The sequence below is a fragment of the Poecilia reticulata genome, linkage group LG2 (assembly GCF_000633615.1).
Source record: "Poecilia reticulata strain Guanapo linkage group LG2, Guppy_female_1.0+MT, whole genome shotgun sequence".
NCBI classification, from domain to species: Eukaryota; Metazoa; Chordata; class Actinopteri; order Cyprinodontiformes; family Poeciliidae; genus Poecilia; species Poecilia reticulata.
In genome coordinates this window covers 17,015,676-17,030,627 of record NC_024332.1, presented here as the reverse complement: position 1 = coordinate 17,030,627, position 14,952 = coordinate 17,015,676, and the positions used below count along the sequence as shown (strand labels likewise).

At 44.9% G+C, this 14,952-nt stretch overlaps 1 long non-coding RNA gene across 1 annotated transcript; it reads right to left on the bottom strand.

Moving 5' to 3' along the window:
• Positions 1-684: 684 nt before the first annotated feature.
• LOC108166099 (uncharacterized) lies at positions 685-14,179 on the bottom strand. The gene is made up of 3 exons (XR_001776382.1): positions 13,980-14,179; positions 8,975-9,022; positions 685-2,204 (listed from the first exon to the last, which is right to left on the bottom strand). It is a non-coding gene; the product is annotated as an uncharacterized LOC108166099 (long non-coding RNA).
• Between the last annotated feature and the right edge of the window lie 773 nt (positions 14,180-14,952).

Below are 14,952 nucleotides of genomic sequence, written 5' to 3'. Positions count from 1 at the left end.
AGAGAGAGCAGGAGAAAGACGCCGAAGGAGAAAGGGGAGGATAAGAAGGAGGCAGAAGTGAGAAGATGTGGGTGTCTGGTGCTACTTTAGCGTTGCCAAATGAGGGCAAGTGAGTGCGAAAAAGGAGAGAGAGAGGGGGAAAGAGAGAAAGAGAGGTACAGAGGGAGAGAGAGACGTGGATGGTAAAATGATGTATAATGGCTCGTCCATGCATGTGCGTGTGTGTGAGGGGGGAAAAAAAAGAAAAAAAAGCAGGAGCGCTTTCCCATTTCAATTCGCAACAGCTGGTGTCGAATTAACACATTTACCAGTGAGCATTTGGAACAGATTAAAATTGCGTGTGGCGTCTGACTATGTATGTGTGTGTTTGCGAGTGTGGCAGCAGATGAGGGCCAAAACAAGAGCGTGTGCGTGTGTGTGTGTGGGAGTGCCTGCCGATGGATCAGGGCAGGCAGAAATGGCATCGAGACAGGGGGCGCAGAGCAGAGCGAGAAAGAGAGCTCTGCTCTACCCGCCGGCTTTAGCTGCTGCTGCCCTGGGCCGTCTCTCTAAGCCCTGTTTAGGAGGCTTTGGAGCTCAGATAGAAATAATCCCTCACTCAGACGCACACACACACACAAGCACACGCACACGCACGCTCGTGCGAGCGTGGAGGAGAGCTCGCAGGCAGACACAAGCAGCGGGGAAAATAAGAGGCGCACGCACACATTCTCTCTCTCTCTCTCTCTCTCTCTCGAGTCGAAGCGAACAAACACGGCGTGCGCTCCGCAGCAACAAGCAGCGACAGCACATTCGCCTCGACACAGAAAACCAGCCACCCACTTTACGCGCACGCGCAGGACAACACACGCGGAGCCGAGGCGGCGAGGAAGCGAGAGCACAGCGACATCGGCACGGCACCGTGACAAACACTTTACACACTCCGGCACTCAGCCGAGGGGAGGGAAGGAAAGGGAGGGAGAGACGGTGGAAAAGAGGCGAGGAGGTGGAAGAGGATATGAGCCGGGGAGACGAAAAGGGGGGGAGAGGAGGGCCGGGGAGGAGRAGGGGAGGGGGGCTAACAAATTAATAGGAGCCGGAGATATATACAGCCAGCGCTGCTGCTGCTGCCACCGCTGCTGCTGCTGAACCAGGGGAGGAGGAGGAGGAGGAGGAGGAGGAGGATGACGAGGACGAGAGAGCAATTCATTCCTGTTTTCCCCTCGTTCATTCTCTGGAGGAAGGCAGAGCGGAGCCGAGCGAGAGCGTATTTGCTCAGGAGAGGGAGAGAGGGGCTTTGTGTGGAAAAGTGCAGGAGGAGAAGGAAGGAGGTGGCGGCGGCGGCTGTGGTGGTGGTGACATAAAAACATAGAGGCAGAAAGATGGAAAGCCCGAGCGAGGAGGAGTAAAAATATGGGGGCTATAACAGACTTTTAGAGCGTAAAAGAGGGAGAGAGGAAGGAGAGCAGGGAGGTTAACACAGGATGCCGTTTGTCATCTTCATCAGCCAACAGCCATGGAGGAGGAGGAGGAGGAACGAGTGGGATAGATGGAAAGGTGAACAGAGAGAGAGGAAGGGTACAGGGGGCGAAAGAGGGAGGGTGCGCGTAAGGGGAACGGGGGGGGTGGGGGCAGTGTTTGAGCCGGAGCCTTTGAAAGACGTTGACCCTGTAATTGACCTGTGTCTCCGCCTACATGGCGGTGGCGACAAGCAGAGCCGCTACAGCTAATCACTTAGTAACCCTGACCTGTCAATCACACCAGCTCGGTGAGGGAAGGTGGGGAGGGAGAGCTGGAGGACGGGAAGGRAAGCGGGTGAAAGAGTGATAACGGTGCCGTGGTGGGAAGGATGGGGAAGGGGGTTATCATTTACCGGACCTCCTCCTGCTGAACCCCAGCTGATGAAACTCCCGTTTTATAAAAAAGGCAATAAAATGCTTTATTCCTCCATCTCACACACACGCACACACACACGACAACTTCCTTTATAGTGCTCGTACGGCAAAGTCTTTGTGAGAGTTCAGATAAGGGAGAACAAAGGACGAGATATGCTAAGGCGGCGGAGGAGGAGATAGGATGAGCGGAACAAAGTGAATCAAACAACAGGGTTTATATGGCGGCCAGGTGAGGCCGAGCGGCTACCTGTTAACCAGCGGGAAGGTGGACACCAGCAGGTAAACAGACGGATACCACTTCAGCGGCTTGATCTCCTCGGCCAAGGAAACCTGGGGGAGAAATGAAACCTTGGTTAACTTCAACTGAGTAGAGAAACACTGCAACGCTTTCTGCAAAAGAGTTCCCAACCTCTAAACCTTGATTTTTTTTTTTCACAAATAAAAATGTGAAAAGGTTGGCCTGCAGTTGTTTTCAAACCCCCCTTTCCTCCAACAGCCCTAAATGAAATCCAGTGCAACAAATTGCGTTCATAAATCACCTGTATGGAGGACAAAGTCCGCTACTGCGTAACTTGGCAGCGATCTAAATCCACGTGTGATGTTCGTCAGTTTGTTAGAGAACGATAGAGAATAAGTGGCCTCATGAAGACCAAGAAGCACAGCAAACAGGTCAGGAAATCGGTTGTGGAAAGGTTTAAAGTACTAAAAAACAAACCACTAGTAAATAAAATAAATTTTGTGTAGAGTTTACCCCAAGTAGGGAACACAACATACATGTGGAATAACATAAGACCAAAATTAAAACTACTAGGCTACCTGGCAGCATCAGGCTCTGGGGGTCATTTTCTTGAGCAGGAGACTTGGAAGCAGGAACAAGCACCATGCTCAGTTCATGGAGACGTCGATGTAATTTAATACAATACTCAAAGAATATACGATAGAGGCCGGGAAGACTCGACAAATGTTCGAAAGGTCACCTTGTAGCAGGAAGTTTGATGAAACGGTTTAAATTGAAGAAATGGTCCAGTCAAAGTAGAAAACTACTTGAAAATACTAATTGCAGAACACCCACATCCAAATCGACAGGGCTTGACCGATTTTGTAAAACAAATGTTTTGTGGATGTAGAGTTTTGGTACAGACCTGCAGCCAAAAGTGGCTCTACAAAAGCATTAACACACACCAAGGCCACACACCTTTTGTTTTTTTTCTTTAAAAATCATCTATCTTTTTTTTTTCTTCCAGATCGTAATTATGTACACAGAGGTTTGTGGTTGCAATGTGGGACAAAAAAAAAAGAGAATACCTTCGTGAGGAGGCTGATAATCACACAAGCACCCGTAGTTAGCGCCTTAACGGGCAGATCACAGCACAGAGGCAGGCAACAAAGGCCAATTAGAACCTAATAAAATATTAAGCTGCAGATAATACACAATATCCACACAAGTTATGAGAAAGAAACGGGGATTCCAATTAAACCAGAGGCTAATACTTTGCAGTTGTGCGAAGGAGGGGAGGCGAAGGCAATATTGCGGACGAAACAGGCAGGAAGACAGAAAGATGCAGCAGCAGCTAAAAGTCGAGGAGGGTGGAAAGAGCTCGGTGCTGGAGAGCTTTTACAAGCCGTTATCTAATTCCCGGGAGAGGAGGACTCTCGCATCCGGAAGAGGCTGAAAAGAGCGGGCCCTGGATCGATTTTCTGCGCTGTGCTGTTTTTTTTTTCCCTCCCCTCTCCCCCCTCCTCTTCCTCCTCCAGGCTAGGACGCAGCATCCGAGGCAGCGCAAAGTCTCCCTCCCTTTTATTTTTCTCTGTAACACACACACATACGCGCGCGCGCGCGCACGCACACCGACGCTTGGAGCCAGGCGGCAGGCCCACGAGCTCCGGTCTCTACCCCCACATGCTGGAAATTAATTACTCACCAGAAAGACCCTGAGGCGTGCAAGCTTTAACGCAGGCATTTTTAAACAATTCAAATGAAAATCTGGTGGTATTTTATGTACGTGTGTGTGTGTGTGCGTGAGCGCGCGCGCGCGCAAACGTCGGCTGCTTATGATCAACGGAGAGGAAGTCGGTCGTATTTCTGCATCACTGTCTGTAACAGCACGACCCGAAGGCAGACGCTAGTTTTAGCCCTTTTAGTGTCTGTTATTATGGGACTCTCTGGCATCAGTGGTCATGGTAAGATCTGCCTATTGTCGTCCTAACTTCATGTGTCATTGCATGACTCACACCGCGGGATAAAGGCAAGGACGCAAAGAGAAGAAAAAAAAAAAAACCTGGAAAAACAAAACGCTCTAAAGACCGGATCAAGCCAGGTAATCTCCAACAAGGAGGAATTTCAGCGAGCAACAGAACAGGATGTAGACTGGCAGGAGGAGGAGGAGGAGGAAGAGGAAGAGTGCGGGTGAAGTGCCTCGTGTTTTTAATCACAGTCCTCCGGTGTCAGAGGCCCCTTGCACAGCTCGGGAGGCAGAGGGGGAATGAAACCGTAATTATGCGGCGCGGGCGCAGCGCTCCCAACGTTAATGACACTCACTAGATTACAGACAGTTATCGCGAGCCGCCCCTCCCCCACCACCGCCGCCGCCGCCACCCACAGCACTCACCCCATCGCCTCGGCTGACGCTCGCCTCACAACAAGCTGCCTCTAAAAATAACCGCGTCGGGTTTACTGAAGGTGCAATCCGATTCGGCGGTGTTTTAAGGATTTTCACTGGGAAACTCTTAAAATATTCAGCCTTTTTTTTTTTTATAGGGCAACGTTGCTTCGACTACTCATGAATAATCACTAAAGGGATTAGTCGTATTTATGTGACGTGGGTTAGAGCATGCAACGCATTCTTGAAAACTCCTGCCTGCAACTTTTACATTTTAGGTAATATTGATCTGAACCCACTTAACACCAACTTCCTCAATTCTACAAAAAGGAGGATGTTATTGGAGAAAATATATATAATAATTTTTTTTTTTTCCATTAAAAAAATTATGACAATATGGAAAAACATGGAGAAAACAGATTATTTTTCCTTTTCTTTGATGACAGCTGTCATCAAGATGCTAACTGGGCAGTGGTAAAACTGGGAGAAGATACATGAGAAGTCATTGTAGGCATAAATATATTAGTTTTAGACTTTTCAAGGTAGACTTTGAATTGACTGTTTTTCTCGAATCTGGATAAATTAGACATACAAGCTAAATCCTATCTGCGGACCCCCACTGATATTTACTTTCTTGTCACTTTGCAAAGTCACGCAACTTGCGTTTTGTATAAATGTAACAATGATTCATGCTCGATATTTGATTGCATGGTAAAGCTCCATTAAACTGGTTGGTTTCTTGGACATGGACTTGCTTTTAGGCCTAGACCACAACCTTCTTTATCCATCCAAAACCTAGTTTTTGTGCCACTGTCCTTTGGAGACAAAAGCTGGTGTCGAAAAGTTGCGTTTGTAAAGCAGACACTTTGGCTAGGAAGTGGCTAACACTTTTCTTTCTCTCCTATGCAGCTCACTGCGACTTCACTCGTCTGTCAAGGTTCTCGTATTAACTGCAGTTTGTAGCGTATTTTATTTTGAAAAATCTTTCGAAAAATATCAACTCCCGGCTTCGTTCCACTTCTTTCCAGCAAAGACGCTTTCCACACGTCTGCAGTTCAGTCATCTCTAATGTAGTCACTTCGACTGAGCCACGAGCACAGTTAAACCACAAAGTTTTATGACACAAGATAAACATTTTGAGATGTGAGTGGGACGGATTTCCTTGTTCAGTTTTTAGCAGCCTGCAATTGTGATAAACTTCTCTTGTTTCTGCTTGTAGCATGAAATGCGGTGAGCTGTTGTGAGGAACCTGGAAAACCCGGAGTGGAGTTTTAGCGGTACGAATATTCTATCAAGTTGAACAGATTCTTTTGTGAAACAACAGGAAAAGCGATGTGAGAAGTAATGCTTTATTGCAAACGTCCTTTTCACAAAGAAGTATTTGTGAAAAGGACTTCCCTGATGTGGCGGTGGAACAGCGTTGTCAGCTTTGAAAACCTTCCATCTGTCAAGAACGGTGAGGACAGCATCATGCTGAGGGTTTGCTTTGCTACAAGCTGTATTGATCTCTTATTATGTACAGACAACGGAGGGATGAAAGAGGTGGAAAACTATTGCCAAACAAATCAACTTCCTGATTAACTCAAGTAGACGCTTGAAGCTTGAACATCGCCCAAAAAGAAAAAGAAAAAAAAAAATCACATCAATTTTGGTTTTGGAAGGGATAAGGCTTCTACTATGATCTGAACCTGATGAATGATTTTTATCAAAGTATTGAAAAACCTGTTTATGAATATTTGAGCTTCTACGGGCATGTGTGTGTGTGTGTATGTGTGTGTGTGGAGTAGAGAAAATTCATAAAAAATTCAAACCTGTGCACTCATTTCTTCTTTTTCAATCGCCGAAGTCTGGGGTCGTGCAATAATTCCACCCCGAAAACTCAAATTCTTCTTTAAAAGCTCAAAATGAAAGCAATGTCGCCCCCCCACACCCCCAGACCCACCCCCCGACGACGAAGCATGTAAACTTCTCACCACTCCTGCACCTCTGAGAGACTGACTGCACCTTGCTCGCACAGACCTGTGCTGTCGGAGACAAATAAAATCAAAACTAAGTGGATTAATGAGGAGGCACTCATGCAGGGCTAAAACTCAGTGGGATACAAGGTTAGGGATGTAGGAGCACACATACACACACGCGCGCGCACACACACACAGATGCACAGACACATCACATTATTACTCAAGGCAAAGCTTGTGTGGATTTGTAAACAAACGCCTCGAGAAGACGGAGAACAAGCGGCTCGCTGTTTGCACAGCCAGTTTTGTTGCTACCCGACGGGACCGAGCTGCTGCGTGTGCAAATGCGCTTAAAGGTGTGTGCGTCCGTGTGTGTGTGTGTGTGTGTCTGTGGTTTGATGACTTAAAAACCTCCTTTTGAATATGCTCTCCGTGACCTGTGCTGCTGCGAGACCTCGTGGCGCTTGTGTGTGTGTGTGCATGAATACATCTTTAAGCCCGACTGCCGACAAACGGCTCCAGACATAGACACACACACACACACACGCACACACATACAGAGATAGGTCACAACCATCTGACTTATGGCCCTGACAGCTGCCAGCATCAGTAATGTACGTCATCACTCTGCAAAGACGCACGTCCGTAGACAGCGAGAGGGAAAGAGAGGGTGCCACGAGGTGCCAGGGAGAGGAATAAAGAATGACAAACTCAGGAAGCGACGTGTGCAAGCGCTAGAGAGCGGAGGGGGTTGGGGGGGGAGAGAAGGAAGGGGCGGCGGCAGCAAGACCCAGAGCCGGCGGTCTTTAGACAACCTGCAGGAATCGCTTTCTGTAGTTTACACCTGCTGCTACACACTCGTGACACACATGAACCGCAGCTCGCTGGCATGGCAAGAGCAATCTGGGAGGCTGTTGTTGTTGTTTTAAAGCATCGCAGCGCGCGCATAAACTCTCATAAATATTCATGGCCATGAACCTGGCTCGCTGCTTTATTCATGCTGCGTATGAGTACAAGACTGAGAGAGACAGACGGCAAGGGGGGAAGGGGTAGATGAGGGAGGGAGAGAGAGAGGTAGAGAAAGAGAGAGAGAGAGAGAGAGAGAGCAAAGCAAAAGGCAGGGAGGGGGAAAAAAAAGATGGAAATTAGGGAAGCGACTGGGAAGGAGAAATACGAGGAAAGAGTGTGATAAAAACCGCTGCTGACTTATTTACACTCTGTGCTACACATAGCAATTAGCCCACATGAGGAGGAGTGTGTGCTGCTGCTGCTGTCACAAACACACACATGCACAGGATGCCGTGAGGGTTACGCCAGTTCATTGTGCAGTAATTATCCCTGCCACTTAGGGGCAGCATCTACATAACCTTAACCCCTAACCTCAACTGCACACCTGGTTCCGCAGGGTGGAGGCGACAGGAAGAGCAGGAGCGGAGGGTTGCTTTTATGCTGCTAGATTTACGTAAGCCTCTGTTTTGCTTTACACTGCTGGTGGAAGACGCCTTTATCGGAGTAGGTGTTAAAAGTAAACGTTTCCGTTCTGCCTTTTGAACAACACATCATCTGAAGATGTGTCAAAGTCAAGGTCGGGGGGCCAAATCCGGCCCGCCGCAAGTTTTTGTGTGGCCCTCTTGACTTTAGAGACTAAATAGAGAACAGAATCTATAGCAAGGGGACAAGTTGACAACTAACCCCAGTGTAAATATCAAATGAAAAACAGCTTTCCATGATGCATTGTAAAAACTTTAGCACTTATTCTGGCAGAGAAAGAGTTTTAAATCCCAGTCAACGTAACTGAATACAAAAAGTATTGTTAAACTATTCTTGTGTTTCCCTGTTCCACAACCATTTTGCAGAATTTTCCTATCTCAAAATGACATTTTTACAAACACAAATTCAAGATTTCCAAATGCATTTTTAGTATCTCTGATATATGTAGCACTAGTTTGTAATGTTACCATCTTAGACATGCCAACATATATCATATTAAATGTCCATTTTCTGAACTATCTCAGGCCTAGAGCATACTTTGACCCAATTCTATACTTTTCCAGAATTTTTTAAGACTGTGCAGAATTTTTATTTTGTACAAAGGGGTAGGCAATTGTTTTAATGCGAAAATATTTAAATTAATTAATCAGTTCCTGCTTTCTTTCTGGAGCTGTSCCGTTGGGTTAAATTCTACCTTTACACCAACTCACCGCTGAGGAAACCGCAGACCAGTATTTCATTTCTGTTTCCCATTTTCCCCCGTGCTCTATCTGATGTAACTTAGCGTAATTTACATGCCCCTCCTACAAGCTGTGCACCTCTGATCCCTGGCATTTCCCCGAAGGGTCTCGTTTCGAGMGYGACTACACGTGCATATGCACATGCACAAGCACTCCCAGGGGTATAATGTCAAGGGGTCAAATTGCTCCCTGCCGTGCTTGACACCTGCACCAGTGAGCAGGGTGAGCACTAATCCTGCAGAATCTGTAATCCTCACGATCGGCGCGCACGCATAATTGTGTGTTGAGAAATGCGGCGGCCGGAGAGTTACCTTTCGTCTCTCGCGCTCGGGGTTGAAGGTTCCCCGCCAGGACTGCATCTGCGGACGCACAATAGTAAGAGAAAATTATTAGTGGGGGGCATGGAGGGGGCGAATGCAGGGAATTCTGTGATTTTCTTTCTAGAGAGGAATGTTTAGAGGTCAGTGCCTGTGGTGACAAGCTGGAACAAATATCACGGCGATGCAAAATCCCTCCGCCCTCTCGCACGGCCCTGCCAAATTGCCCAATTCACAGCAGAGCGCGGAGCTTAGAGGCAGAGGGGAGCACTTAAACAGCTCCCAGCATCTCACTAAAACGGATCAGCTCCAGCGCACACACACGCTATAACAAGGGAAGAGGAAAACAAGGCAGAGAGGGGGCAAAGAGAAACAAGAATATTTTTTAAAAAGAAGGGATGTGGAGAGAAGGGGGGGGGCACTGCAGATGTGAGATCTCGGCTAGGAACGTGGGAATACTCCTGGCTCTTCCTCTCTGGAGAGAATGCGGGGGAAAATGTCAACAGGAACGTGCGTGCAACACATGAAGACGCCGCGCAAAAGAGCGGGATTTGTAATGGTTGAGATGGCGCGGGGGGGAGAGGGGGGGGGAGGCAACTGGAAGTCAGGGGGTTTATCTAACCCAAGATGAAACTCGAGGTCTTCGTGCGCATACACAAAAACGGCAGCATGAGCAGTATGCACTAAAAGCTCTTCTGTTCTGCTATTTATTAACTCAATGTTGCCATGGTTTCTCCATGCTGACGTGATTGTCATTGTAAATCTGTGTGTGTGTGACTGTGGTGTGTTTGTGGGGAATGGTGGAGCAGGGGTGGGGGGATTTGGAGGGGGGCGAGCAGCCATTTGGTCATTAGACTGAAGCTGTTCCACAGCAGCCCTCTGTTGTCCAGCTGAGCAGCACCATCCATCAAAATCAACAAATGCTGATAATAAGTGGCAATATCATTAAGCACCGGCCAGGTCTCCAGAGTGCAAACAGTCTGCAGTCGGAGGGTGGGAACTTCAGCTACAGTCCCCTGCAAAAGTAATCACACCCGCTATTCCTTTTCATATTTTCACACGTAATGCCAAAACTCAATGTATTAAACAGGGGATCTACAGGTTTCAGAAAGTAATATTTAAGACTTTTAAAAACTTTTTTTAATGCCAACTTGAATGAAATTTAAAACAGACAATTGAAATACAAGCCTTTATCCTTTTAACACTGGAAATGACTCTCTGCCTTAGCCTCATTGATGCCCAGATTGATGCCAAAATTGATTGATTAATTTTTTTGCACAGAATCCACCTAGGCTCATTTGGATTGGCAACCAAAGCGACCCAGTGCCTAAAGCAGCAGTGACTCAGCCAAATGGTAATAAATTTGCGCTTAGGCAACGTCGCTCCCTCTCCATTCATTTCCTATGTAGTTTCTGCRATGAGGCGACAATCGCTAGTAGCACCTCTTCTATCCAAGTGAATGTTGCAACTCGTATACGTGAAATTTTGCGCTTGTATACTAGAGCTTGTGACACGACACGACAAAGTTGAAAAATGTCAACGTCGTTCGGCACTCCTCCGTCTGACGAGCCCAATAAAAGCTAGCTAGCTAGCAAGTCATCGAACACATTTAAGATGTCTGAGCACGACTCAAACTTTTGCCTGATAGAAAGGTCCTGTGAGAAAAAAAAACAACAAAATACATAAATATATAAGATTCAATAGTTCAAGGCTAAATTACATTTTTAAATGAATTTAAGACATTTCTAAATCTTAATTTTAGATACATGAAAGATGATTTGTGGATGAGCGGACACTATGTTAAAGCATGCTTAGGTTAAGTTCCATTTAAATACAGAACGTGATTGGCTTGGTTACCTACAAGCCGGTAACCAAGACACTCATGCCAACTCTGGAGGAGCTGCAGTAATAAACAGCTCAGGTTGGAGAATCTGTTGACAGAGCAGCTATTGCTCCACAGAGTTATAAGATTGATGAATTACTGAAAGAAAAAAAAAGATATTATCCATGTCACAAAGTGAACTTCTATCTGTGGAGGGAAAAAACCTGAACACACCTGCTGCTGTAGAAAAATGGTGGTGGCAGCATTATGGTGTGGGCATAAAGCTAAATACAGGACAATATTGGAAGAAAAAATAATTTCCGCTCAGTTTGTGCATTTTTCATACAGTTCTGTGTTTTTCCATGTTGGGGGTGCGGTGGATAATTGTTTGTTTTGTGGGTTTGTTGAGTTGCTTTTAGTATGAAAGGTGCTTCGTAAATAAAATTGATTGTTTTGCAGCTCTGCCAGCAAAGAATTGCAGCAAAATGCTACATGTGGTGAAAAACTAACACTGAACATCACTCGCAAGATTATTTGTTCTTGCTTATCTATCGCAGAAAGTCTGAATAAAATAAATCCAAGCTTAAGACGTGAAAAAAAGTTACGAATAGGGGGCTTGGATAGTTCTAAAAACAAATGAGCAARTCGCATCTTTCTACAAATATGCCACCATGTTCCCAGACCTCTGTGTTTGCGTGGCCAGAAATGACTCATTAGCTAAAAAAAAAAAAAAAAAAAAAACCTGTAACTGTGTGAGGCTAGTTAGAACAGCCTCACACAGTCACGCAGCATCACGTCCAAGATTTCCCAAAAACCAGTAAACCAGTGATCTGCACGGTCTTTTAAGTCCGCCCATCTCCCTTATCTTTTTCGTCTGGAAAGTGCGAGAACTTCCGTGTCCRGCGAGCATCCCGGCTCTCTTCTGCTTTATCCTTTTTCTAGCGGCGAGTCGCCACCTACCCCGCTTTCAAAGCCTGTGAAATTCTTTCAAGTGAGACAGCCTCCAGCTGAAAAAAAGATAAGGCTTGAGCTCTTCATAAATATGACAGAGAAAGCAAAACGGTGGAAGGAAAGGAGAGAGGGGGGGGGGAGAGAAGGGGAAGACAGAGAACATGTGGGAGTACAGTCAGAGAGAGAGAGCGAGAAAGACATATGAATGCAAAAAAAAAAAAGGAAATGAGGAAGGTGGAAGACAGATGCGGAGACGAGAGGAAGAGGGAGCGATAGCTGAACGCTGTGAGCTGAATGAGTTATGAGCTGCAGCCGCGTTCAGCTACATTCATTCCCCCCTCGTTATCACAGCCATGATAAAGGGCTGCGTAGCCTCTTTTCCTTCCCCCTGCCCCTCAGCTACCTGCTGTCGCTCTCTGTCGTCGTCGCCCTGCTACCTGGCTATCTGCGCGATCTCTCTCACTCCACCGCCGCCTCAAGAAGGAATGCGGGCATTCATAATAAAAAAAGGCCGCCGTGAKGCTTATGAGGTTTCAGCCTGCTTCTCTTTTACTTTTCTTTTGTGTTCGGTTGACAAGAATCGACGAGAGAAAATAAATTAAAAGCAATGCAAAACGCGACGCTGTTCGTCCGTTAGCTTCACGTTCAGTGGCGTTTTGTTAGATTAGGTAACGGTAGTTACGAGCAATGTGTATAACGCTGCCTCCGGGTTTCTGCTGCACCATTAAGATGGAAAGTTACAAGGACCTTCAAGGCAAATTGCAAAGCAGATCAACAAGGAGATAAGTTAGTTCATGAACTGGTTACAAAACCGACCTGACCAGAGTTTAAAATGCCTAAAAATGAAAASAACTTTCTTGTCAGAAAAAGACAAGAGAGACGTGATTTTCTTCAACAACAAATCCTAAGCATAAACTTGACAGCTATTCCTTTTTGTTTTAAAGGAAAGTTCAGGAAATCCTCATCCCTAATATGACAACTTAAAAAAAAAAAAGGTCATAAATGGTTAACGTTCCAGAAGGTATTCTGCTTCTATTTTTCCTCTTACTTACTCAAATAAATTCAGTACCTCGTCAAAAATATTTTTCATTTGGTCATATTACAAATACAATATTTTTATTGGGAATTTATATGCCAGTCTGGCACAAAGCAGAGCGTGACAGTGAAGCAGAAGATTAGGAACATTGCTTCACTTTGTGACAAAGTATGATAAAAAAAAAAAGGATCAAGAAAATGTGCATTAATTGTAATCTTGTAGTCACATTATTTTGCAATATTATAACAATCACATGTTTCTTTATATCATAAAGTCCTTGGGCTCCATTTACCAATTAGGTGAACATTGAAGGCGATAGGTTGCATTGGATAAATGGGTACCACACTTTTCAGATTTTTATTTATAAAGAAAAATGCAACAACCACGCATTAGTTTCCTTCCTTTTTTCAATTATGTACCGCTGTGTGTTGCTGGTTGACATAAATTCCCATTAAAATTCTTAAAATCATTTTTGTCTTATAACAAAAATGTAAAAAAAAAAAAAAAAAACGTTAAATGAGTGTGAACACATCGTGAAGCACAGCAGAATTATTGGACTTGCACAGAAATAAAATTTTTTCTATGCAGTTCTTCAAACACAGGAACTGCATGAAATAACCTTTCCTTTTACCTTTTTTTAAAATAGAAATGATCTTTTTACCTGTATATTTTCAGGCAAAATTCTTATCAAAGCCTGTGGGGGGGTGGACTAAAGAGTCACAGCTTGCAGACTCCCGACCTAAACTAACCACTCTCTGATTGTCTTTTGTTCAAATGTATTTACAGATAAGAAAAAAAAAAGAAAAGGAAATCATAAGTAAATACAAGTAAATTATGATTGCATTTCTGCTTCATCTAAGTTAATTAGGTGAGTGTAATTATCTTTGACTGCTGGGTGCATCTCTGACTGACACTTTTACCTCCAAATAAAGCAGCTCAGACAAGATACTGTATTTAAAGTGCTGATTTGTTTCCAACCTGAGCTATTTTTGTCTCCATCAGATGTAGGAGATCCAGTTTGTCACCTTGCCGACACCTTTGCAGGAACATCAGGGTTAAAAGTCATGGCAAAAAGAAAAACTAAAACACAAACGCAACAAAATTTCTGATATTTTTCCCCAAAGTTCAGAATCAAATTGATTGGACTCTGTTTCTACTGCGTTATGTGGGGAAACATGCTGATCACTTACTCTGTTATTGGCCACACAGATGATTCTGCCATAGCAGCAGATCATGAGGAAGATGAGGCTGAAGAGAGGCACRTACCATCTGCAAAGCAGAGACACGAAACGATGAAAAACAAAATGTGCAAAGGGAACCAGGACACATCTGATGCTGTGTTATTTGTGATTTAGTTTACTTGGCCTCCTTAATGACTTCAAGGAACATCATGTTAAGAACAACAGGCATCTGGTAAGAAATGGTTACTTTACATAATAAAAAATAAGATTCTTTTTAGCAAGAATATAACTTGAAATGGTCTTTTTTGGATGAGTTTTGGGTTCAAGTATMGGTCAAAAGTTTCACTTCTGTTTTCAACTTTAAGCTGATACTCTAAAAACAAAATGTAGCAGAGAGTAACTGAATGGTTCTAGCACTTTTCCAGTCATGCTAGCCACTCAAAGTGTTTCACAATGCAGCCACATTCACAGAGTTACACTCGTTCATATGCCAAAAGGCAGATCGGTTCAGTTTGGAGTGCCTTGCCCCAGGGCACGAGCTAAAGGAGGAAGCTGGAATCAACCCAACAACTGCTCTTCACCACTGAGCCACAGTCGCCCCCCCTAACAGTAACAGCAACTTCTTTTTTTTTTTTTTTAGATGTCTGGTCAGCATGCCTTTTTACCACTTTCGCTGCTGCAAACAGTGCAGCTGTTTTCAGCGAAAAGGTCTAAAACCCTGCAGGAAAACCACTTTTTCCAACACCAAACAATAGAGAAAACCTTTTTGTGCTGAATGTAGCGAGGTATGTGGGGTTAGAAGAAAATRTATCTTTATTAGAAGTTTATCGTGACCAAAACAGAGCAAAAMGGAAGCTGAAATGTATTCAGTTTCTACTCACAGCAGTAGTGCAGCCAGGTAACGACATAATTGTTTGTTGAGGAATGAACAGTGTCTTGGAAAAGCATTAACTAGCAGGGGGGACACAGCAAAGACGTGAAA